General features: G+C 47.1%; 1 protein-coding gene across 3 annotated transcripts in view; it reads right to left on the bottom strand.

Annotated features, from left to right (window-relative positions):
• Window positions 1-23,886, bottom strand: part of Lrrc8d (leucine rich repeat containing 8 VRAC subunit D) — a 104,986-nt gene that overhangs the window by 73,741 nt on the left and 7,359 nt on the right. For 2 of the 3 annotated variants that reach the window (XM_050155752.1, XM_050155751.1), the window contains one exon: window positions 4,777-4,925. The gene's annotated coding sequence lies outside the window, so the exon portion shown is untranslated. Of the gene's footprint in view, window positions 1-4,776; window positions 4,926-5,252; window positions 5,274-23,886 lie in introns of those variants that run through there. The other variant, XM_050155753.1, reaches the window with a different exon arrangement.

The raw sequence follows: 23,886 nt of genomic DNA, 5'->3' as shown, positions 1-23,886 counted from the left end.
TAGGTAGGGCAACCAGATTCTAGGAAGAGGAAAGGCAGAGATGCAGTGGCCAGCCAGAAGCAAGATGAGAATGCCTCACTGAGGAAAGGTACCAAGATACCTTGTTAAACATAGATAAGAAGTATGGGTTAATTTAAATTGCAAGAGCTAGTTAATAATAAGCCTGAGCTAATAGACCAAGCAGTTTATTATTAATATAAGCTTNTAAGAGCTAGTTAATAATAAGCCTGAGCTAATAGACCAAGCAGTTTATTATTAATATAAGCTTCTGTATGTTTTGGAGGGATTGAATGGCTGCAGGACCAGGCAGGATAGAAACTTCTGTCTATAACCATGAGAAACAACCTGAAAACAAGATTCAACCTTAAGTCAGGGCTTTGGATGATCACCATTCTAATGAATGGCAAAGAGGGAAAAATCACACCCAGGAATCCTTACAGTTTGAGAGGAAATGTATTAAGGATGTTGGCCACCTCTTCACCATTTTCAGCCTCATTTTCCTTTGGCCCTGAATTGGCTTAACATCCTGGGGGAATCCTGTACCGTGAATCCCTGTTCATGTGCAGAAGTACCTACTATTTCCTAAACACAGAGATTCTACAGTCATTACTCGATACCTAGTTGAGCGATAGTAAGTAGTTTTCTCACCAGAGATGACAAAAATAAAATCCTAAATAAGTCAAGACCTCTGAGATCCGTTAGTAAACTAAAGCACCCTAATTTCTGGGAGAGCTGTGAGCCAAGGCACTACAATTCCCAACCGAGACAATGACGTTTACTTTATAACCCACATGAAGAAAAGTAAGAGGGTTTTGAAACAACAAAAACCTTAGCTTGTGTTGATCTCCACTGCAAATTTGCTCTTGATCCCCAACTTCTCCTTGGCATTTAACATCAAAGCCAGTTGGTTTCCCTTCACTCTTGGCCTCTGTGCTGGAAGAGACAAACCCACTTCTCAAGCAAGTCCTCAGCACAGACAGAAATGGCAGGGCCTGGCATTTAAGAAAACCTGGATATACATCGATTCATTTTTTCCTTAAAGAAACAAAAACAAGCACCTCACTTTTCCTCCATTTCCCGTTCCCATCTCCCCCCCTCATGTTTTAACAAAGCACTACAGTCAGGAAGTCAGACAACTGAAGACACTAATAACTAAAGAGAAGACAGCGCTTTGTTTCATTTCCCAAAGAAAGTGCACCGCAAACTTCAATCAGTATCTTTCTAGATATGACATAAAGCTCTCATTAAGCAAAGCCTCAAACTTAAGTAGTGCAAAGATAATAAAATAAAATTATTTCTGCATACAAACCTTTGCTTTAGAACAAAAGTTTTCGTGTATCCCAAGTCGGCCTCAAACTCACTAGGTAGCTTAGGCAGTCTCTCCCTCCTCAATCCTGGAATTATAGGTGCGCAACACCACATGCAATCTACACTGAGCAAGGAATCAAACCCAGGGTGTCTTGCATGGTATACAAGCCCTGATCAACAAAGCTAGATACCCAGCCCCATCTAGGAACTATTAAAAAATATTTCATGTCTTAATGTAAAGCTCGATAAGTACAATGTGAACTTCTCAGCAGGTAGGAGAGTCGGGGAATGTGTCATGGCTAAAGGCTACAGGCAGAACCACACAGCAGGTATGAACTGACTTACTTCCTGAGACACAAGGCAGAGAGGGTTCTTTTTAATACTGAAAGCTTGCAGAGTGTTGGTCTAAGTCCCCGAAATGGTACATGCTCACTGACGGCTGAGACGAGACGCTGCCGATTAAGGCACACCACATAAATTTTGGAGAACATAAATATGTTCATGTAAGCACGACTAGATCAATGGTAGACACAGAAAAAGGCAATGTCTCAAGTTGTACGCCAAGTCTAAACAAAAGAAAAAAGACTAGAACTGGGGGCATCTGATCCTGGGTGCAGGCTCCTTTTGTGGATTGACAAAGGCCCACCTAACTTAGCACTGCTCTCTCTTCCTGAGACAGCAGCTTTCCAGACTACCAGAGGGTCAAAAATCTAAGACCCCAGTCTAAGACTTAGCATCCCCATTGGCTAACATGGCCCCTGTCTAAGCGCCCCCGCCCCCCCGCATCTCCGTTGACTAACATGACTCCTTCTAAGACCCAGCATCTCCGTTGGCTAATACGGCCCCTGTCTAAGACCTACCATCTCCATCGGCCCCCATCTGACCCAGCATCTCCACTGGCTAACACAGCCCCTGACACGCTCTTGTGGACTTTAGTTTTCTGTCCATTCACGGACTGTTTCACCTCGCAGTTGCCAGAACCAATTGATTACAGGTAAGATACAGAAAGTAGCCCTGCAAACAGATAAGAACACCTAAAAGGCTGTATTACTTCTGAGTTTAAACTCTACTGAGGGGACTGGAGAGAAGGCTCAGGAGTTAAGAGCACTGCTGCTCTTCTCGAGGACCCAGGTTCAATTCCCAGCAGCCACATGGTGACTGACTCACAACTGTCTCTAAGTTCAGTTCCAAGGGCTTTGAGGCCTTCTTCTGATCTCCACAGGCACCTGGCACACACATGGTTTACATACATACATACATGCAGGCAAAATTCCCATATGCATGAAATAAAACAAATCTTAAAAACCAAAACAAAAAACCCCAACTCCACTGAGGTGGGACTATACCCCGTCAGAGGGTCAGCAAACTAGTTCACCATACCTTAAAGCAGAGTGACAAACAGATACAAACACAGTACTAAGCAATTAATAAACCTGAGGGCAGCGCATACACTTGAATAAAAAATATGAAAAATAACCGCCATGTGCATCCTTCAGAAATATTCTTTGTGAAATCAAGTATAGCTGCATGGAAGGCTGTTTGCTTAGCGCACACAAGGTCCTGAGTTCAATCCTCAGCAGAAGAAAAAGGAGAGAAAGGGAAGAGGTAGGAGCTTGGATGGTTTGCTTTTATCCTTACGGTGTATCTGGAAGAAGAGGCATAAATACAGATAATATACAATTCAATTCAAACCCAAGTCAAGGCAGCAAGGAGGAAATTAACTGCTCGGGCCATAAAAAAATATTTTGGCTACTGTTGCTATATTATACCAATTGCCAACATTTTTAAGGTTCTCAAAACACCTATCTTTAAAGACATTCATGTTCTGGGACTGGCCAAGTGGCTCAGCAGATAAATGTGCTTGCCACCAAGCCTGATGATCTGAACTGATCCCGGGGACCCACATGGAAGGAGACACATGACTCCAACCACTTGTCCTCAGACCTCCACATGTGCTGTGCCATATGAGTCACACAAAATAAATAAATAGGATAAAAATGTTTAATCTGAAGAATCATCGAAATAAGGAGATATTATCATTGAAATTGTCTCCAAACTGTTGATATGGAAAAGAAGGTGCGCACAAACTTATTGGCATAGCTGAAAGCTTCTCTTAAAGGAAAAAATTAATTATGCAAAAATATATTTTGATGTAACATCCTCAGGATAAGAATGATATAATTAGACTGGGTGTGTGTGGAGTTACAAATCTTTGATTCCAGCATTTGGGGGATAGAGGCCAGGAAACCTCTGGGCTCCAGGCCACTCGAGACTACATGGTGAGACTGTGCTCTGAGCTGCATGGATCTGAACTCGGTCATCAGCTTGCCTCTTGAGAAAGCCTGGCTGCCCCCAAAGACGTTGGGCTGAAGCACTTCCCTCCTGTCACCTGTTCAAACTGCAGCCTCCAAAACAAGTAAGAGGTCGAGACTGTTTTGTCCGCTGCTCACACACTGAACCTGTCCTAATAACCAACCCACCAGCCCTTCTCAGCCAAGGTGGCTCCCTAGTGACCCTTCTCAACACAGCCATTTCCCGGGGAGAAACAGGGACCATCAAGTAACGCCAGGTCGTCTCCTTCAGTGAAGGAGAAGCCAACCTAAGTCCACAGAGGAAGAGCATCTTCAGCAATGAAGTTGTGAAGTCTACAGTATAAACCCACCTGTTCCCAGGCATTTTGCTCTCCTGCTAACATCTGGAACCAAACAAGGCATGGCTAGGGAATTCTTTCCGCCCCGTGAGTATGAGAAAAGTCAATCTCTATTTTAGCTTGGTGACAACTGGAATTTAATAAATTAAGAGTGTCTGGCTCATATTTATAAAGCTCCATGTTTCCACAGAGTGAAACCACAGCAGAGGTAAGGAGCCAGACACCAGACTAAACACCTCAGAACTAACTGCTGTCGCTCACTTGTGGTCCCTACTTCTCTGGCCTGTGTGTCTGCACTACCAATTCTCTCAATTTGTGATGGCCTGGCTCTACAAGCAACCCACCTCCTCGGTTGGTTCCCAGCCTAGCTGTCAAGCTTCCCTTACTCCTCCTCACCCAGAGCCATCAGCTTCCTCCTTCCTTCTCCACTTTCTCCCTCAAACCAACTTCAGTGACACCCAACAGTCCCAAGCTTCCCAGGACGGTATTTAGACAACCTCAGGCCAGCGAGAGAGGAACAAAGAGCAGCTGCTCAGGGCAGCAGCTGGAGAGGGTAGTGAGGGCAGCTGGGGACTTCAGGAGGCCGCCCAGACAGTCGCAGGGTAGCCCAGGGGCCAGCCCAGCCTGGAGAGCGCCAATCTAGGGGAGCATCCAGAGGTCCCCAATCCGCGCTGCCCTTTTCCAGCCCCGTCCCATACACCTGGGCGGTGGCAACAAAGTGGTAGGGACTCCTGGAGGAGGACATAGTGGCAGGGACAGGCGATCAAGAAAGTCCCTGCGAGCGAAGACCCCTCGCCTTCCCGCCCCGGCCCGCGCACCTGGACCAGGTGGCCACCCTGCTCCCTCAGGGTGCTCTCGAGGACTTGGCTGCTGACGGGCGGGCTCCGGAGGCTGGAACCGCTGCGACGCGAGACTTCACTCCTCCATCCTGGGAGCCAGCAGCACGTTACAGTCAGCAGTGCACTTCCTGTTTCAAAAAGAGCGAGAGAGTGTGTTGGCCGAGGGGAACGCGGAGCAGCCGCCCAGCGAGCGAGCGAGCAAGCGGGTGGGCTAGCAAGGGGGCAGCGGCTTGCATAACCGGCCATCTAGCCCGCGATGGCCCCGCGCGCGGGCCCCGGGGTCCGCACCACCCGGCTCGCTTCCCGGGGCCTGGCCTCCCCCTGCCGGCCGCGGCTCCGGTCCAGCGCTCCAGTCCGAGCTGCAGGGCGCACCTCCCCGCCGCCGACTCCACTACGCTCCAGGCTCCCTCGGGGTGGGCAGCCCGCACTCAGTCTTCGCTTCCCTCCTGCCTCACCTCCCGGTCCAGCCTCCGCCTCCCAAGAGAAGAATCACCTCCGGGAAGGTATACAGGCAAAACCCGAGCTTTGCCAGGGGAGAGGAGGCTGCAAGTATGCAAATCTGGGAAGTTAGCAGCTAGATCCCAGCACTCGCAGCAGGGAGCTTCAGGATGGGAAATTACTTGTCTGGTGCTGACTCAAAAAGAGAAGCGTGCGCACAGCTGCCGCAGTAGAGCTGTCACGGAGTCGGGGTGGGGTTGCGGGGCACCCCGCAAATATGCTGAGTTCCTCCTAGGGTCTCCGTGGAGACCACGGATGTCAGTCCATTTACCAGATACACGCCCCCAACCCCCGCAACATAACCGTAAACTTTTGTTCCAAATGATTTCGAATCACAGAAAAGTTCTTAAGTTCTGACATCACGTTCATTTTGATCAAACTCCGACTTCATTTCCTTTTCTATTTTTTAAATTTTTTAAAAATTCATTTATGGCGGGGGGGGGTAAGGGTGGGCGGCGCATGCGTACTGCGATGCACGTGTGCCGGTCTGAGGACTCTGCTCAGAGTCAGTGCTCCCTTTCCACCACATGGCTCTAACTTAGGTGGTCTGGCCAGGCTTGGTGACAAGTCTCTTTTACAGGCTGGCTCTGACTTAAAGAGATTTCGGAGCAGTAAACTAAGGCGTACGGGGGGGGGGGGGGAGGGAGGAATGCAGCCGGAGGAGGTGACTCGGCAGTAAAGACACTCGCCAAGGCCTACAGGTGGAAGGAGAGAACCAATTTCCATAATTTGTCCTCTGACCTCCATGAGTGCCTTGGTACACAAATGTCCACATGCATACAAATAAATAACTGTAATTTTTTTTAATTTGTAAAAAAGTAAGCAGGTGACTCAAAATCTACCAGAGTCAAGAGCTCGCCAGTTTCAGAAGCTGGCCAGAGTTTGCAACCTGCTTGCCCCTGCACCTGGGACCTCTCAGGCAACAGGCACTTAACAGAAGAAGGTTGTTGTATCAGCCTGTTGGTTTCAATAAACTGGTCTTGTTTCCAAACCCAAAACAGAACCGAGACAATAAACTCTGATTATTCTATGTAAAAAGCTAAACTCTGACAGTAGGAAGAAACTGGTACAAATTGAAGTCCTACTCAGTGCCCGACAGATCTTACTCCCCTCTAAGGTCTTAGCATCTCCCAACAGGTCTGGAGACCCTTGCTCCCATATTCCCAGAGGAGTAAACAGGGTCAAGAAGTCTCCCCAACAGAATGGTCCACTGGAGAGCTGGATATGTGTTCTTCCTAAGTATAAAATCTGGGTCATTTCCCCTACACTAAATTCCTAAGACAATAGCGCGTTCTAGGGGAAAAGCCAAGCGCTCCAAGACCATCTGGGATCCATCCCTGGTCTCGGAAGGAGCCTGTAGTTCTCTGGCTCCCATTCTGGGGCGTGCTGGGTTTGTCACCCACCTGACTTTGCAAGTACCTTGACTCATGCAAGGGACATGGTGCGCTCATCCACGATCAGCGCTGGCTCTATGAGGCTTTTCATAGTTACTTGGTAGCAAAAGTTCAAGAGGTTCTGATGGCCGCTCACATGCCAAGGTACAAAGTCTGTCCAATACAAAACCTAACTAGCAAATATTTGTCCCGTGAATTCCTTTTTCCCTAATGGGGAAATTTTAAGATGCCAAATGTTGCTTGCAGAATTGAATGCCTGCCTGAGGTTTTAGGAAAGTGACTGACCGCTTCCCACTGTGCATTTCCTCCAGCTCGAACACTCATCTCTCATCTGTCGGTCGCGTGCAGCTATTACTCTCTTGACACAGGCTAAGGAATGAAACGGACCTTTCAAAGTGATCAGGAATCCTGGCAGTAATGACTTGCAGACAACTGCCGACAACACAAACTGCATCTCTCCGGCCCCGCCCTTCTCCTTCACAACGCCACAGCAGCACAGGTGGGAGTTGTAGAGGTTCAAATGGCAGAGACTGGCCAGAGGGGCCGCAAGAATCAGTGACACTCATGCTATTCCTCAAGTAGTCTATTGGGGGCTTGTTTCTAAAACTTTCCTGAGGGGTTTAAAGTCCTTTTAGGCCTGTTCTACCCACCCACTTCCCACTGCTGAACCAGACAAACCCCAGCCCTTCAATGCTTTTGACAAACTTAATGCTCCTTCCCAAAAGGCTACCGGGCGTTAGCTGACAATCTCTCACAGTTTAAAACCAGTCAACAATCACAAGCTTTGAGCCAGGGATAGTGATACACACCTTTAATCCAAGCACTCAGGAGGCAGAACCAGACTGATCTCTGTGAGCTTGAGGCCAGCCTAGTCTACAAAGTAAGTGCCAAGACATGCAGGGATACACAAAGGGAACCCTGTCTCAAAAACAAACAAACAAATAAAAATCAGCAGGAGCAGCTTTAAAGGACATAATTCCACCTTTAACATTTTGTTATTCCTGTCTTCATTCCAGGTACTTACTATAACTCTAAGAGTCCAAAATAATAATCTCTGAAGAAAAGCAAACTTTTTTTTTGGGGGGGGGGCAGGGTCTCACTATATAGCCCTAGCTGGCCTGGAACTCACTATGTAGACTAGGCTGGCCAGGAACTTGCAGATCTGCCTGCCCCAGTCTCCTGAGTTCTGGCATTAAAGGAGTTCACCACCAACTCCTGAAAAACAACCTAACTCCTAGAAAATGCCAAGAAGGTCTGGAGAGCTGGCTCAGCAGTTAAGAGTATAGGATACTCTCACAGAGGACCCAGCTCAATTCCCAGCACTCATATCGTGGCTCTCACCCATCTGTAACTCCAGGGTCTGTAGTACCCTCTTCTGGCCTTCTCGGGCACTAGACATGAACATGATACATGAACATACATTCAGACAAAACATACATCTAAAATAAAATTTAAAAATCTTTTTTAAAAACTCACAGAGAGAGAGACAGAGAGACAGAGAGACTTCAGAGATACCTTGGTCAGTAGGGTATTGACTGAGTTCCATTCTCAACACCCATGTAAAAAGCCAGGCATGGTGACGAGAGAGTGTAATCCCAGAGTTTTAGACAGGAAGATACTGTGACTTGCAAGTCACTCAGCCTGGCAGAATCAGTAAACCCCAAGCCCCACAGGGAAAGACTGTCTCTAAAAGCAAGGTGGAGGGAGGGCTGCCGAAGAACCATGCGCAGTTGACCTCTGACCTCCACGCATATGTATCTACATGCAAGCATACATGCCTGCATACAAACGACAAACAAAAGGCAAAGAAACAGCCATATTGCCTCCTAGAGCCTTAACTTCTATGTGATCTACTGAGATCACACCATCTTGCTTTTTAAAATCTCCCCTAGATCGGAGCCATTCAGTCATTAACATAAAAAGTCAACAGTAAGCGCCGATACAACTATGATACATAGTCCCACCGAATGCAACAGTCTCCAGCATGCTGCTAAACCCCCAACATGCACCAGGTCTGTGCAGCACAGCACACCCCACCCCAGTACGGTCGTTCTTCAGCTGTCTGTGCACCACAAAACAGTTTCCTCTTCTACTGCCCTACAAGGAAAAAGCTGCAATCACAGTGTGACCAAAAGAGAACAAGAAAGCGTGCTTCTATGGGGGGTCAAAATGAAGGTGGGGCCGCTCATGGTGGGGCCACTCATGGTGGCACTCTCCTGAATATCCCTGCACTTTAGAGGTGGAGGATGGGTCAGAAGCTGAGGCCTTCCTTACATGTCTCAAAACAGAGTAACAACACTGATTTTACAGGAATTAAGGGAGAGGGGAGGTCTTTGAAAGCCGTCTCTCCCTCAAAACCACAACCTAGGGCATGGCAACGCCCTTTGAAAAGCTCTAAACAGTTGTCTTCTCTCCAAAGCAATGCTGCTTGCTCTTCATCTGAAGCAAGGCACCCCTTGTGTTTACCACAAGGTTTCCCGGGGTGCCTATCAGAATGAATGGCAGATGGGTTTGCATTCGTGAGGATGAAAACTGACAAGCTGTCTGGTTCCCTAAGTGACACCCTCTGTCCCCAAGGCCCTCGCGGAAGATGTGGCTGCCTTAGCCCTCCCTCCAGGAGGATGCACACAGCAGTGCCTTCTGGGAAGGTGGGCCCTGGCACCGAGGCAAGTCCTGGCCTATGGCTTTCAAAGAAGCCATTCTCGAGCCAACTGGCTGGTTCAACTGGCACGTCCCCCAGAGAGCTATTACCATCTTCACGAAGCCAGAATGAGTGGCCCTTCCCGGGCAAAGTGGAACACGGGGCTGCAAACCTCTTTTTAAGAGCTGGGTATTCTCAGCCTCCAAATCCAAGAGTCATGAATCTCCTGACTTCGAAGAAAATTAATACACACCCACAGGCCTCAATATCCCAGACCAACCTACCCCACAGAAGTCTCCCAACTGCCTGGGCAGGAAGAGCTTGGCAGAAGCAGGGGACCACAGACAATTTTCTTTTCTGTTTAACTTATTTTTATTCTGTGTGTGAAGAGTTTGTCTGCAGGTGTTACGGGCACCGTGTGCACACAATGCTGATTGGTTTCCTAAAGCAGAGGATTAGCGAGCTCACATGCACCTGGTGTCTAGCCTTCCTCCTTTTAAGTGGACAGAAATGTGTGGGTACACTTTGTCTGTAGCTATGTGCCATGTATCTTTTACTCAGGATAAAAACAAAACCCTCACTTTTACAACAATAATCCGGTGCTGGCTTGGAGGTATTTTCGGGATTGGGAACGCCAGAAGAACTGCTACAAGCTTCACCAGCATGGGCTACAGGGCATGACCTCACCTCGAAAAGTAAACAAACCCACTAATGAGTAAGTCATAACTTGTTAACAGTTGCCTCTACTCCTCGTTGGTTTGGTAAACCTGAAAGCACAGCTGTTTATTTTGCAACTGACAACTGATTCTAGGTTGTCATGGCACCAGCAGATGCAGATGTGATTCAAGATGTAGATGTTGATGCAGCCAAGCATCCTTTTATTTAAGTAGTAAGACATGTCCTGCAATAAAACTGTGACGGACAAAACTGTAACACACTGTAGCGCGTGTCCTTTCTCACTCTTTAGTTAGTAGGTCAGTGTCTCTGATTCTGAGGGTAATACAGGAGGATAAAAGAGGACAAAAGTTAGACAGCACGTGGTGGCCCACACCTATAGTCCTAGTGCCTGGAGACAGAGACAGGAAGACCAGAAGTTCAAGAGAATTCTCTCCCACACATCAAGTCTGAGGCCATTGTTGGCTGTATAAGGCCCTATTCCAAAAACGAAAAAGATCTCAGCAATAACAAAAAAGATGTCGCAAAAGTTTCACTAAATCCAAATACCCTCAAACAAAATGTTCCCAGAAACATCACAGGGAACACTGGCTTGTCTGCTGGCTGCTGACCGCGTGCGCTGAGCATCCTCCTTCAACGCTGGGTAGCTCAGCTTCCTTCTGAGAAGAACTGTTTTCATTTCCTCGGTGCGTTCTTACCTCTAAAGCAATTTACTTGAAACCCAACCAACTTAAAAATAATTTGTCCTAACAAGCCTAACAGGTATCATGATCATTGCTAAGGCACCAAGTCTCTTAAAATGACTTTTTTTATAAAACTGTGTGTGCCTACGATCTCAGCTCGGAAAGCAGAGACAGGAAGGTCACAAGTTCCGAGGGCTGGAGGCATGCACAGAAACAGATACCCCAGGAAATATAATAATAAAGACTGGGTTTATGTGTGTACAAGGAGCTAACATAGCCAACCACACATAAGAGGTAGGAGTAGCGAATGCAGAAGCTGACAGGGAATAAGGCACACACAACACTATCTTGACAACAACCAATCTTCATCACCTACTGCCTGTAGCAAAGTCTACAGGAAGAAACACGGATTGTGGAAAGCCCAGGGAACAGAGTTAAACAGATTGGTTTTCATCCCGTTTACTTTCAATGGAACAGCATGAAATGAAAATAAAAGTGCCCAGGCAAGCCCAGAAACTATATTATAAACTTTTGAAAGCTGATGGTCAACGTTTGATTTGTTTGTTTATTTGTTTGTTTTTGGCTTTTTGAGACAGGTTTTCTCTGTGTAGCTCTGAGCTGTTCTGGAAATCACTATGTACAGCAGGCTGGCCTCAGACTTACAGAGCTCTGCCTGCCTCTACCTTCCAAGTGCCAAGATGAATGATGTGTGCCACTCCACCCAGCCGGATGGTCAATGTTTCAAACACTAACTCTGGCTTTAAAATGGCAATCACGTCACAACGTATTACATCATTCACAGCCTCCAACAGCCCTGCAGAATTATCTTGATAAGATGTCAGGAAACAGACAAAAATATTAAGTTTGTCCCAAGTCACACTGCTAGCATGTCCCAGAACTACACACCCTGGCTGGCCTCATTTTGTTTTGTTTCTGTCTTCTTGAAACAATGTCTCACTGTGACTCCAGCTGCCTGGAACACACTATGTAGACCAGGCTATTGTTCGACTCAGTCCAACTCACAGACATCCTCCTGCCTCTGCCTGCCTATCTCCAGAGTGTTGAGATAAACATTTGACCAGCTATCTGCAATTTAACAAATTATCAACAGGACACCCCAGATGGGCAGGTCCAGAGTAGCATGAAAGCCCCCAATTTTCTTTTCTATGGCAACAATGGAACTACAGGATGCTGCGAAGAAAGCTTCCAAAGAGCAAAAATCCCCAGTCGGATCAAAGTTACAGAATCAAAAACAATGAAAAGAAAGTAAAGATAAGATATCTACAGCAAGGCAAAACCAGAAGACAGCTGATTTCTCCACCTGACAGAACTGTCAGGATGCTAGGCTCTAGGCAGCTGGACCAGTAACTGCAGGAAGCCAGGCGAACTATAAACCACGCATGCTCAGATCTTGTTACGAGTTGATACAGTGTCCTGAGAAGTCAGGATACTTGATCAACTGGACAACAGAGCAATGGGGCAGCCTGGGCAGAGGCAGGGGATACATTTACTAGACAGAGGAAGAAAAGATCCAGAAATAGCATTTGATCTCTAAGTAACTTAGAAACTGTTGACATTGGTATGATCAAATTAGCACATAACATTAATTTGAGAGGTGTAGAAAGGGCAAACGAGGGCAAGCCAGGGTGGGAGGGTTGTTAAACTAACAGAGACTACAGGGAATAATCTGACGCGGTGTTGTCTCCTTTCATCTGCAAAAGAGGGGCTGAAGGTGTCCATGCGAAGTAACTGTTTCTAGCCCCAAAATGCCAAGACACAGAGAATGAAGTGAAATGTTTTAAACTGCAGGAACCAAGGCTGATCACCATCGAATACAACCCTACAAACCATCTATCCCAAGGAAAGTTCTGTGACAAATGACATCCCTTTAGCGAAAGAGTTGCTTAGCAAAGCCCTACAAAAAGAAGGGCTCATAGACTGAATGAAGATCAGACGGTGTGTGTGCCTGGCTCAGTACAAACGTGGCTGGGACTGGAGGTCATGAGAATTGGTTTGCAGATGCACGTCGAGACAGATGAAGGGCAGCAGAGACAGGGAAGGGAGAGCAAAAACTTGGACTAATCTTGTTTTTTCAAGCATAAATTATCATTTCTGATTTCTTTTAATGCTAAAAAATAGCTTCTCCCTTGATAGGACTGTTTACCTTCCCAGCAAACTTATATTTCAAAACTCAGCAGTTGAGGGGGCTGGAACTGTTTTTCAGTTTGTGATGTATCTGCCTGTGATTCACAAGGCTCTGGCTCTGGTCCCCTGGGGAGTATAAACTGGCCTCAGTACTCATCCTTGGCTGCTTAAGAAGTTCAAGGCCACACTGAGCTACAATCTTGCAGCAATGTTAGCAGTTGCTACAAAGTTCAAAAGAGACACAGAACCAGCACATAGGAAACTGAGGCCGACATCTGTGAGTCTGAGGCCAGCCTGGTCTCATAGCCAGTTTCTGGTCAACCAGGGCTACATAATGATACCCTGACAAGAGAAAGGAAAGGAAGGAAGAGAAGGGAAAGGTCTCTTAATGGCCTGTGTTCAGTGGGTCACAGGAAACGTGTAAGTGAGCATCTTGGAGCTTCTAAGACACTGATAATGAACTGGTAAGTAAGAATGGGTAAGGAAAGCCCCCTCCCTCTGCCCCTGGATATGGGCTCCACTATATCCCAGCAGGCTTGCTTATGTAAGCAAAGCATACTTCTAGAAAACAAAAAGCCCTGAAAGAAGGGGCACTGCAATGGATCAAAACTTCCCAGTGTGTTCGTCACTCTCCGCACGCACTCTCCAAGGTGGTTTTCTCGGCTCTTTTCAAAAGGACAGACCTCCCCAAGAAATCCAGGAAGGAACACCTTTAGGGGCAGTTCCTGACAACCACAGCGGCAGCTAACTTTGAACCAGGAACACGATTTATAAAGTATCCTCACCACTAATCACACACTCGCATCTTCACTCTAAAGAAAGTCATGTCAGTTTGTCATGGTCCACGATCAGCCAGTGACAGCTAGGGACTGGAATGCAGGCAGGACTCCAGAAGGCATACTATGTGATAGTCAAGGAAGCCGGACGATCAACAGTAAATCTCCCATCTTCCATTTCCTTCTGATAAACTAAAAAGGGGAGAAATTTAACACGATGATCTGAAAAGCAGAGCCATGCTAGATTCCCGACTGGAGTGGGAAAACAGACGTGAAAACCCTGTCCAATGACAGCGCTCTGAAATTACTACGTATTTACGTTTACAGGGGATAAAAAGCACAGCACGGGCCTGGGAGGTGGCTCGGTCACTAAAGAGACTCTTTTCCAAGTGTGAGGACTAAAGCCGAGTTCTCCAGCATCCACACGGGGGAAAAAAAATCGAGGCACAGACGCACATCTGTAATATGGGGGTGGGAGTAGGGGGTTGGCAGACACAGCAGCTGGATCCCCGGAACTCGATGGCATAACCAGTCTAGTCTAGTCTATTCAAGAGCGACCAATCCAGTTAGAATCCCAATCTCAAAAGATAAGGTGGAGACCAATGGAGAAAAATGCCTCGCAAAGACACTGTTGGCCCCCAAATGTGTGCGGCCACATGAGCACGTGTGTACACACACACACACACACACACATTTCCCAGGCCTTCCCCAGATCTACAGTCTCAGACTGGCAGCAGGGGTCCTGTGGAATCTGTGCATTTAGATAATCCCCAGGGGGCCCACAGGAACAACCCACTAACTGCTCCAGCCAACACACCACTTCCTCTCTCCTACAGCCAATAATAACACCAGAGTAAATCAGACCCCTTCTCAAGAGTGTGGAGGGGCGTGGTGTATACCTGAATCCCAGCAAAAGTAGACATCAGGACTTCAAGGCCAGCCTGAGTTACAGGAGACTCTGTCTCAAAAAGCTAAAAGATGACTCGGCAGGTAAAAATGTTTTCCACACAAACTTGAAGACCTGAGTTCAATCCCCAGAGCCCACAGTAGGAGAGGGCTGGCTCCCCAAAGTTGTCTTCTAACCCCACACCCTGACAGCAATTGACTGGCATTTACATGCAAGAGTACACATATCAATACAACTACATTTTTTTTAAATCAATTTATTTTTCTTAAGATTTATTTTTATTTTATGTGAACTGGTGTCTCTTCTGTCTGTGTGAGGGTATCAGATTCCCTAGAACTGGAGTTACAGACAGTTGAGAGAGGTCATGTGGGTGCTGGGAATTGAACCTGAGTCCTCTGGAAGAGCAGCCAGTGCTCTTCACCGGACGTGGGACAGCAATAGCACTGACCTTCGGGACTGAGGGGAGAGAACATGGTAAGTCTGCACAAAGTGCATCACAGCAATGACGGCTGTCATGAGTGTTTCCATGACTTCCTTTCTGGCTGGAGTGCACTGCACACAAAGTGACCTTCAACAAGCTTATGGGCTCTCGACGTAAAAGGAAGGGAAGGAGACAGAAAAATAAAGGAAGAGGAGGAAGGGAAGAAGGAGGAGGAGGGCTTCCAAAGTCACACACAGGGACCTCTGTCAGCCCTTTCTCCTCCCTCCGCTTTGTTCGGCTCTGAAGAGCACTTAATAACACTGCCATTGAGAAGCCATTCCTTGCTTTCCTTCAAGGAGGAAAGAATAAAACACATCAATGTCCCAAGTTTTAAGGAACAAGCCCCATCAATTCCCCTCCCACTCCAGCCTGGCTTTTCTCTCTGATCTACAGTAACTGCCTGCAGCCAGGGCTGCTGCCCGGAGAATCGCCTGCTTCACCCTAAAACAAACAGCCCTTTGTGGGGAAACTGGAGGCCAGCCCAGAGAAGGAGGGGGAGAGAAACCAAGAAAGAGGAGGCCAGAAACGGAGTCAACGCCTACACTCCGGCCCACAGTCACACAGGTAAAGAGGGACTGAAAGAAACACGCTCAGTTCAGCATGTTACCCGCCCATCAAGCCTCCCACCGCCCCACTCGCTACGGGGAAATGAATTCCAAGGCTCACAAAGGCTGCGCTGGGCAGCTCATCGTCCAACACGCGTGGCTTTGGTTGTTGATAAAATACTGCTGCATACAGAAGCCCCTAACCCTGGCTGAGCCAGCCATACTGTAGTGATGAGTTCGCACCCCCACTCACAGAGGAGGAAACTCAAGTTTGGAGATAGCCAAGGTCACGCAAGAAGAGAAAGCAAGCTCAGAATCCCCGTTCCTTAGGCTCCAAAGCCCAGGTCTTTGCCACAGCTCATACCAACTGTACAGGGCGATTTTAAAACACCCTTGGAAGCTCACCAAATGCACTCTTGTGAAAGACAGGTAAAACAAGGCAGGTTTTGTGTTCTTGAAAATAATTCCTTGCCAGGGATGAGGGTTGTCACAGCAACCAGGCTCTCAATACAACCTTATATGATCAGCCCTCTGTCTGGGGCAGGGTTCCTGTTCTAGCTCTATTTCATTTGCTGGTTGGTCTGGGGAAGAGGCCGGAGGAGAGGCACAGGAGTCTCTTCTTTTTCACCAGACTCTGATGCTGATGTCCAGACTGAGGTGGTACGTAAAGTCAGAAAAATGTGCTGTGCAAATTCGAAAGCAAAGCACTGGCAACCCACACCTGCAGCCCCACGACTCCCAGGGAAGCCAAGGCAGCAGAATCACTGTGGGTTCAAGGACTGCTGGACTAGACAGCAGCCTAAGTAGAGTGAGAGCCTGCCTAAAAAAAATCAATAAACAAACAAACAAACAAATAAATAATATGACATGAACGACAACACAATAACAATAAAGCAAGCCAGGAGCCTGAAGTCAGCCTGCGTGGGTTCAAATCACAGCTCGGACACTTAACTATGTGACTTTGAATTACTTGGCTGTTTGGGGTGACTGGGCGGAGCAGCCAGGCTGAAGAGCCAGCCTGGCCTTGGTTTCTTCGGCTACAAACCGGGGAGGGTTGAGCAGAGTATGAGCGAATCTATCTACAAAGTGCCCTAGGCCCCAGCGGGCACCAGGCCTGCCCCAGCCTTTCCTCTGGGCACTTCCAGATTAGGCACTGGGCGTGGGTTCTTGTTTCGGTTTTCACGGTTTCACCTTGCCAGGAGCTTCAAGGGGGTTCTTGTTCAGCCTTTTACTCCGTCATGTCCCCTTTACAAGCTTCACTCCCTATGAGTGAAGAATGCTCCCATTCTCCCGAAACCACAAACTGGTTTCATAATGAGAGGGAAGAAAAATACCCGCCCCAAATCCTCCCTGCACGACCTATGCCATGCGCTGAAGCATTTTCAAAGCCGTCGGAACACTGAAAATTTAAATGGCTGGTTCAAATTGACTGGAGCGCCTACCTAGAAAATGCACAAGATCCATCCCAGCACCACAGAAACAGGATGTGGTAACACACACCTGTCACCACCGTCCTTGGGAGATAGAGGCAGAAGGATCCAAAGTTAGGACCAGAGAGATGGCTCAGGGCTCGCTGTTCTTCCAGTGGACCAAGGTTCGAGTCCCAGCACCCCTTCGGCAGCTCACAACAAGAGATCCGATGCCCTCCTTTGCTCTCGGAGGGCATCAGGCATGCATGTAGTATGCAGACATATATGCATGCAAAGTACTTATACACGTAAACTAAAACTCGTTCACAACAGGTTTTAAAAAGGGGGCTAGTTAGTACTACATGAGAATGAGAAAGAGAGAGGAGAGAAGAAAGAAAGAAAGAAAGAGAGAGAGAGAGAGAGAGNAGAAAGAAAGAAAGAAAGAAAGAAAGAAAGAAAGAAAGAAAGAATAATTAAAAGTTACTCCACTTGGAAAGGACAGATCAACTTCAAACTGCAGTATCACTGCTAAGGTTTAGGAATATAGCCAGCTGATACAAGGCTCCCTTTCCAGGAAACAGTACATTAGCCACTGGGGATGACTGAGAGTTGGGGGGGAGGGGGGGCGTGCCCTGAGAAATCCTTGCACTAGGTTTCTGAGCTTGGCTAGTTGAGAGATCTCCCAAAACACTCTGCCCTCTTTTCTTCCAGAGTATATATACAGATGAGCGTAATTCAACCACATCAGGGTTCCCAGAGCAGATACAAAGGTGAAAACAGGAGCACCAGGCTAGCCACAACACAGATCTGAGGATGAGTCTGTCTCGCACAGAGGTACCCAGTCAGCAGGAAGGCTGGGATATTCTCTCCTTCAAGTTCAGAACTAGTGTCTAGAGATTTCCCCCAGCACCTGCTATGCCTTCAGGCCAGTCCCTGCAAAAGGACACACACCCAAACGTAAGGATTGGAACTGACACATTCAAGCTTTGTTCAACTGTCTGCGACGGTGTGTGTGCATACGTGTGCACGTACACACACACACACACACACATGTATGCAGGTATGCATGCTCTCCGGCTCCAACTCCTGTGGTATCTTGGTAAAACAAAGGGATGATACCAAGTTTTGACTGGATTTTTAAAAGTGAGCCGGCTGTGCAAGGGAAGCCTGTACTTCCGCATTCTGGATGATTGCTCCAACTTCAAGGCCATCCTGGTCACCACAGGGAGGTCCAGGCTAGCCAGGACCTTAGGAAACTCAAGCTTACTGTTCTCCTATTCCAATCCCAGGCCTCCAGTGCATCTGGCCACAGGCTATCTACTACTAAGGGCTTCTCCGCCCAGACTCTCCATCCCACATCACTATTTTTGTTTCGTCTACAGGAAGTTCTTATTTGAAATGTTGAATTAGCTAACCTTTTAAAATCAGATTTTACAAAAGAATCCAGATTTTTGGCTTCCAGTGAAAACTCAGAAATCTGGCTCACATCCTGACAGGGCACAGAGCCACCGACGGACCCTCTTGAGCGAGGCCACCTCCTCCCAGCGCTCTCGCCCCCCACCTCGCTCCAAATCACCTTCCACAGAGATGAGGCCCTAATTGCCACCGCATCTCAGAAGATGCTCCTAGGCACAGCGTACCTTGGTACTTCCCAGAGACACCTCCTGCTCTACCCTCCCACACGTGTCTCTTCCTCATGCAAAAATTAACAACACAATTATGAAGCTCCTACTTGGCATACAATCTACCCAGAAAAAAAAAGTAATTTAGAACTAAGCAGAAAGAGAATTGCTTTGTAACAGAAAACCATTTTAAAAGAATTAAGCTAAAAGGGCTAGTGATATGGCTCAGTGGGTAAAAGAGCTTGCAGCAAAAGCCTGCCGAGAGTTTGGTTTTGGAGCCCTCAATAAAGTGGAAGGAGAGAACTGAAATCCAGAAGGACGTCCCTTGACCTCCACTCGCACACGGGCACGTGGTGGCGCACGCCTTTAATCCCAGCACTCTGGAGGCAGAGGCAGGCAGAACTCTGTGAGTTCGAGGCCAGCCTGGTCTACAGAGCTAGTTCCAGGACTGCCAGGGCTACACAGAGAAACCCTGTCCTGAAAGTAGGAAAGAAAAAAAAAGTAAAGAGAAAAATGTGTGTGTGCCTGTGTCTATGTACCTATGTACATAAAAAGGATACATATATTTGCAAAATATATAACCATCCACTTTCCAATCGCACCTCATGGCTGGCTAAATGTAAGTCTGAAACCTGAAACTGTCCAGATAGGAAATTTGACTGTATGAACTCACTCCCCTATAGCTGTATCTGAGCACAATGAATGCAAACAGGCTGGACATGCTCACACAGGTCTGTGAGTGCAACTGACAAGTCAGACACAGGAGGATAGGGTTCAAGGACAGCCTCAGAAAAATAAATAATTTTTAAAAGGAAGGAAAAAATAAAAACAACAAAAATAACGGAGGTGGGGAAACAGCATTAGGCAACATGCCTGCCACAGGAGCTGTTCTGTGTCGGACACACAGGGCCCATACATACAGTAACAAACAAAACTGTACGACCACAGCACAGTAAGATGCAAACCACAAAGAGTATAAGCTGTATAAATGAAGCAGACTGCGTACGGCATAGTTGTATGGAGAGATACATATTGCTTGGGTAGATCGTGTTTTAACACACCTGTGTGTTACAGCATTTATCCCACAAAGACATGCCCCCTTGGCAGTCACACTGTTCTACAATCCATCCCTTATAGCGGGCATTGTGAAGTCAGGTCTTCTTACGAGGAGTATGCTTACTATGTCCTAGTGTGGCATCCCACCATGAATAAAAACGACTAGAAAAAAACACCTACAATTAATTAGGTGGCTTAAAAGTACTCTCTGGGGGCTCAGGAGACGCTCAAGCGATAAGAAGCCTACTGAGAAAACACGCAGACCTGTTGGATTCCCAGCTCACACAAAAGCCAGGTGTGACAGTACCCATGTGCTATCCCAGCACAGAGAGGGGGGAGTGCAGAGACGGACTGACCCCTGACGTTTACCCAAGCTAGTCTAGCCCATCTGTAAACTCCCGTCTCAAAACCTAGGGTGGCAGGTGAGGAAGACAACTAGCAATGGCCGCCAGCCTCCGCAAGCACACCACACACACACACACACACACACACACACACACACACACACACACGTACACACCATGGCCCTCTGATTTCTAGGGTAAGCATTCGCCCACATAAAATTGTCCGTGAAATGATGACAATGGTACACGACCCACAGGAACCACGCTGCTCAAATGAACTGTACACACAGCATGACCGCCACAGCCTCGACTCTGAACCTCCCTTCCACAGAAGTATTATGGGGTTCCGCCTCCCTGGCACAGGGTGGTGTGCAAATCACATGCCCTAGCCATCCTCACAACCTCACCTGCTGCGTGAGTAAGCCTGCTGCTAACTTAAGATTGGTCGAAGAATTAAACAAGAACATACATATACTTCAGGGCACAGATCTGGACAATTAATCAAGGCTGAATAAATGAGGTTGTTATCATTACGAATTCTGGGAACTGGGAGTGTATCTTGGTGGAAGAGTCCTTGCCTAGTGTGCACAAGGCCCTGGGTTTCATTCCCATCACAAAAACTAAACAAAACCAACAACAAGCAAACAAAAACACACCTTCAGGCATTCACTAAGTTATCTAATTGCTTCCCGGTCTACTAAATGGGAAAAAAGTTACATCTGAGAATAAATGATTCCCAATACATTTGGTGGGGGGAGGATCATGTGTGCCATAGCATGCACAAGGCCATGAAGAACAAACATGGCATCAGTCTCCTTCCACAGGTAGGTCAGCCAGGCCTGACAGAAGGTCCTTTACTGCCAAGCTGATATACAGAACTCTAAGAGCTCTACACTTCCATGGCAACGCCTGAGGTGTCCACCAACTTTCAAATTTCGCTGTGAACAGTCAGTGAAGGGAATGCTGACTGATGGGGTTAATTTTGATGTCTGGCACTGACTTGAGGGCCTCATGTATACTGGCCAAGACCTGCACCACTGAGCTACATCCCACAGCTGTTGACAGCTTCTTTATACCCCACCTTGTCCATATAGTGAGGGGAAAAGAGGTTTTCAGTAGCCAGCAGCCTCTGGAGAGAAGGGTCCCCGCCATCCTTTCTTCTCTTGACCATGTACAGACCCAGCAGTGAGTTTCTGGTTGGGGCACTCTTCCTCACTGTGGTTGACAGAATAAGAATACTCCCATAGGCTCATGAATTTGAAAGCTTAGTCACCAGGGAGTGGAGCTGATTTCAGAAGATCATCGTGACATTGCCAGATTAAAATCTGAACGAAGGTCAAAGGGAGCTTGAGACAGGAGGACTTGGGGCTTGAGCCAGCCTGTACCAATGCACACAGTAAGACCAGTAAGACCCAGACCCAAAGAGCAAAGGACGGCAGAGATGCATCTCAGTTGTCTGCCCGAGTTTGATCTCCAGCACTGAATAAAGGTGGGTATAGTTACAATCCCAGTACTTGGAAAAAGGAAACAGGAAGATCACAGGTTCAAGGCCATCCTTGGCTATGTTGTGACTCAGAGGCCTCAAAAATAAATAAATGAGATGCCTCAAAAATAATTAAATACATAAATAAAGGGGGGAGGGTCAAACAGCTACAGAACACCAACAATCCCCATTGTACTCCTTTTACAAAAGGAAAAAATAGTATTAACAACCCAACAAAAGCAGTAAAGACAACCCAAGAAATAAAACAGTACCTAAAAGTCCTCTTGGAACTGAATACATTAGCAGTTAAACTGAAAACAAAAAGCTAGCTGCATCTGAGCTACTCTCACTTTCCCCAGGTTGGACAAACTGCAGTCTCACCATGGAAACCTCAAGAAGGGATCACGAGGTGCCATCTTATCCAGGACTCCTATCGTATGGTGGCACCAAGAGCCTAACTGGGGAGGCGAGCGGTCCTGGTCCTCACGTGTATATGCCTACATGAGACATCTACACAAGACGGTGGCTCTCAGCCTTGTCTACCTCGGGACAAGGAAGGTTTTCATCTGCAAGACTTCTATAAAATAATATAAAAACAAACACCATCAATTCCACCTCCAGAGATTCTGACTCACCAAACATGGTCAAGAAGACAGACAGGTCTTTTGTATGTGTGTGCATGTTTGTGTCCCGTGCATACATGGGTCTGCACATGTATGTGCAGGCTAGAAGTCAATCTTGTATGTCATTCCTTAAGCACCATTTCTTTTAAAACAACTTTGCATTGGGGCTGGAGAGATGACTCAGTGGTTAAGAGCATTGACTATTCCTTCAGAGGACCCAGATTCAATGCCCAGCACCCACATGACAGCTCACGACTATCTGTAACACCAGTTCCAGGGGACCAGACTCCCATAGCAAAACACCAACACATACAAATAAAAATAAATTAAAAAATACACTTTTCATCATTATTATTAGTGTGTGCACGCATGCATGCATTAAGTGTTGGGATGCATGGATATGGAGATCAAAGAACAACTCTGGGTTTTTGTTTTTTTTCTAGTTTTTCTCGAGACAGGGCTTCTCTATGTAACAGCCCTGGCTGTTCTGGAACTCACTTTGTACACCAGGCAGGCCTCGAACTCACAGAGATCTGCCTGCCTCTGCCTCCCGGGAGCTGGGATTAAAGGTGTGCACCACCACCACCAGGCTCAAAGAACAACTTTGTGTGGCTGGTTTTCTTCTTCTACCATGGGGGCTTGGGGGTCAAACTCTGGTCACCAGGCATACATAGCAAGTTCCTTTACCAACTGAGCCATCTCTCCAGATCCTGGTATGTATTTCAAAGAACAATATTCTCCACACCGACTCTGACTTGGGTTAAGCTGAACTGAAATCACATTTCTTAACATTTGATCTGAATTCATGTCTTAATTTAAAGCTTGAAATCTCTCAGGTACATGATACCGGAAAAAGGAAAACAAGCCGGGCAGACATGAGACAGAGGCGCCCTGTCTTCCCCTCACTGACAAAGACTTCCTAGAGCTTGGAGACAAACAGGCAAACCATTAAACACCACGAGTCAGACTCACTGGACTGAAGTCCCTACAGCACTGGTCTCGAGTTTGACAGCACCCCTGAACTAAGTCTTTGCACACTGTAAATGCTGAGTATTTTTTGTCAGGAAAACAGCTGTTCTGTGGGCTTCTACGCCAACAAGACCGGAATCACAGCTTTGTGCTTCCCGAGGCAGAGTGGCCATGACCCCCAAGGAGGAAAGCATTGTGGGAACAAATCTGGAACTGTATTTTCTGGGCTGGCCTTGAGGATGCAGCCAGTAATTCCATCACTTGGAAGTCAGAGGCAAGGACATGATGAGTTCAAAGTTATCCTCCAAAACAGAGTTTGAGCCCAGCTTGTGCTATATGACTCTGTCCCAAAATTTATTAAAAAAAAAAAAAAAAAACGACTGTGTTTTCTTCAAATCCCGTTCCTAAAAGTGGCATTCCTTGTCCTCTTCACCTGCAACAACACAACAGTGTTGTGCCATTTTCTTCAGATTTCTTCCTGGCATTCCAAAAAACAAAATCAAAACCCCCCAAAACCCACCATCCCATCATAGCTCCTTGGTCTCCCCAAAAACGTTTATTTGCAGCCTAAAAGCGCCTACAAGAGCTCTGACCACTAGCAAACTTTGTATGGTTTCCCCGGAGCAAATCCCTTCTGGCTAGAGATTTCATAATCCAGAGAGCGCTTTGTCACCTGCAAGGCTAGAAATCCCACCGTGCACGCCTCCTTTTGGTTCAATTATATAAATAAGACCCGAGGGACCTCAACTGTTTACACACACACCTCCAGGCAGAGGAGAAATCCTCCTTCTGAGCCTTTGTATTCTGACGCCTGCAACTGCATGTACAAGCTTCAGCA

Source organism: Alexandromys fortis, unplaced genomic scaffold (assembly GCF_014885135.2).
Source record: "Alexandromys fortis isolate MF-2015 unplaced genomic scaffold, M_Fortis_MF-2015_v1.1 scaffold_87, whole genome shotgun sequence".
Lineage (NCBI taxonomy): Eukaryota > Metazoa > Chordata > Mammalia > Rodentia > Cricetidae > Alexandromys > Alexandromys fortis.
Note: the sequence above shows the minus strand (reverse complement) of the source record. Positions and strands in the feature narration are given on the sequence as shown.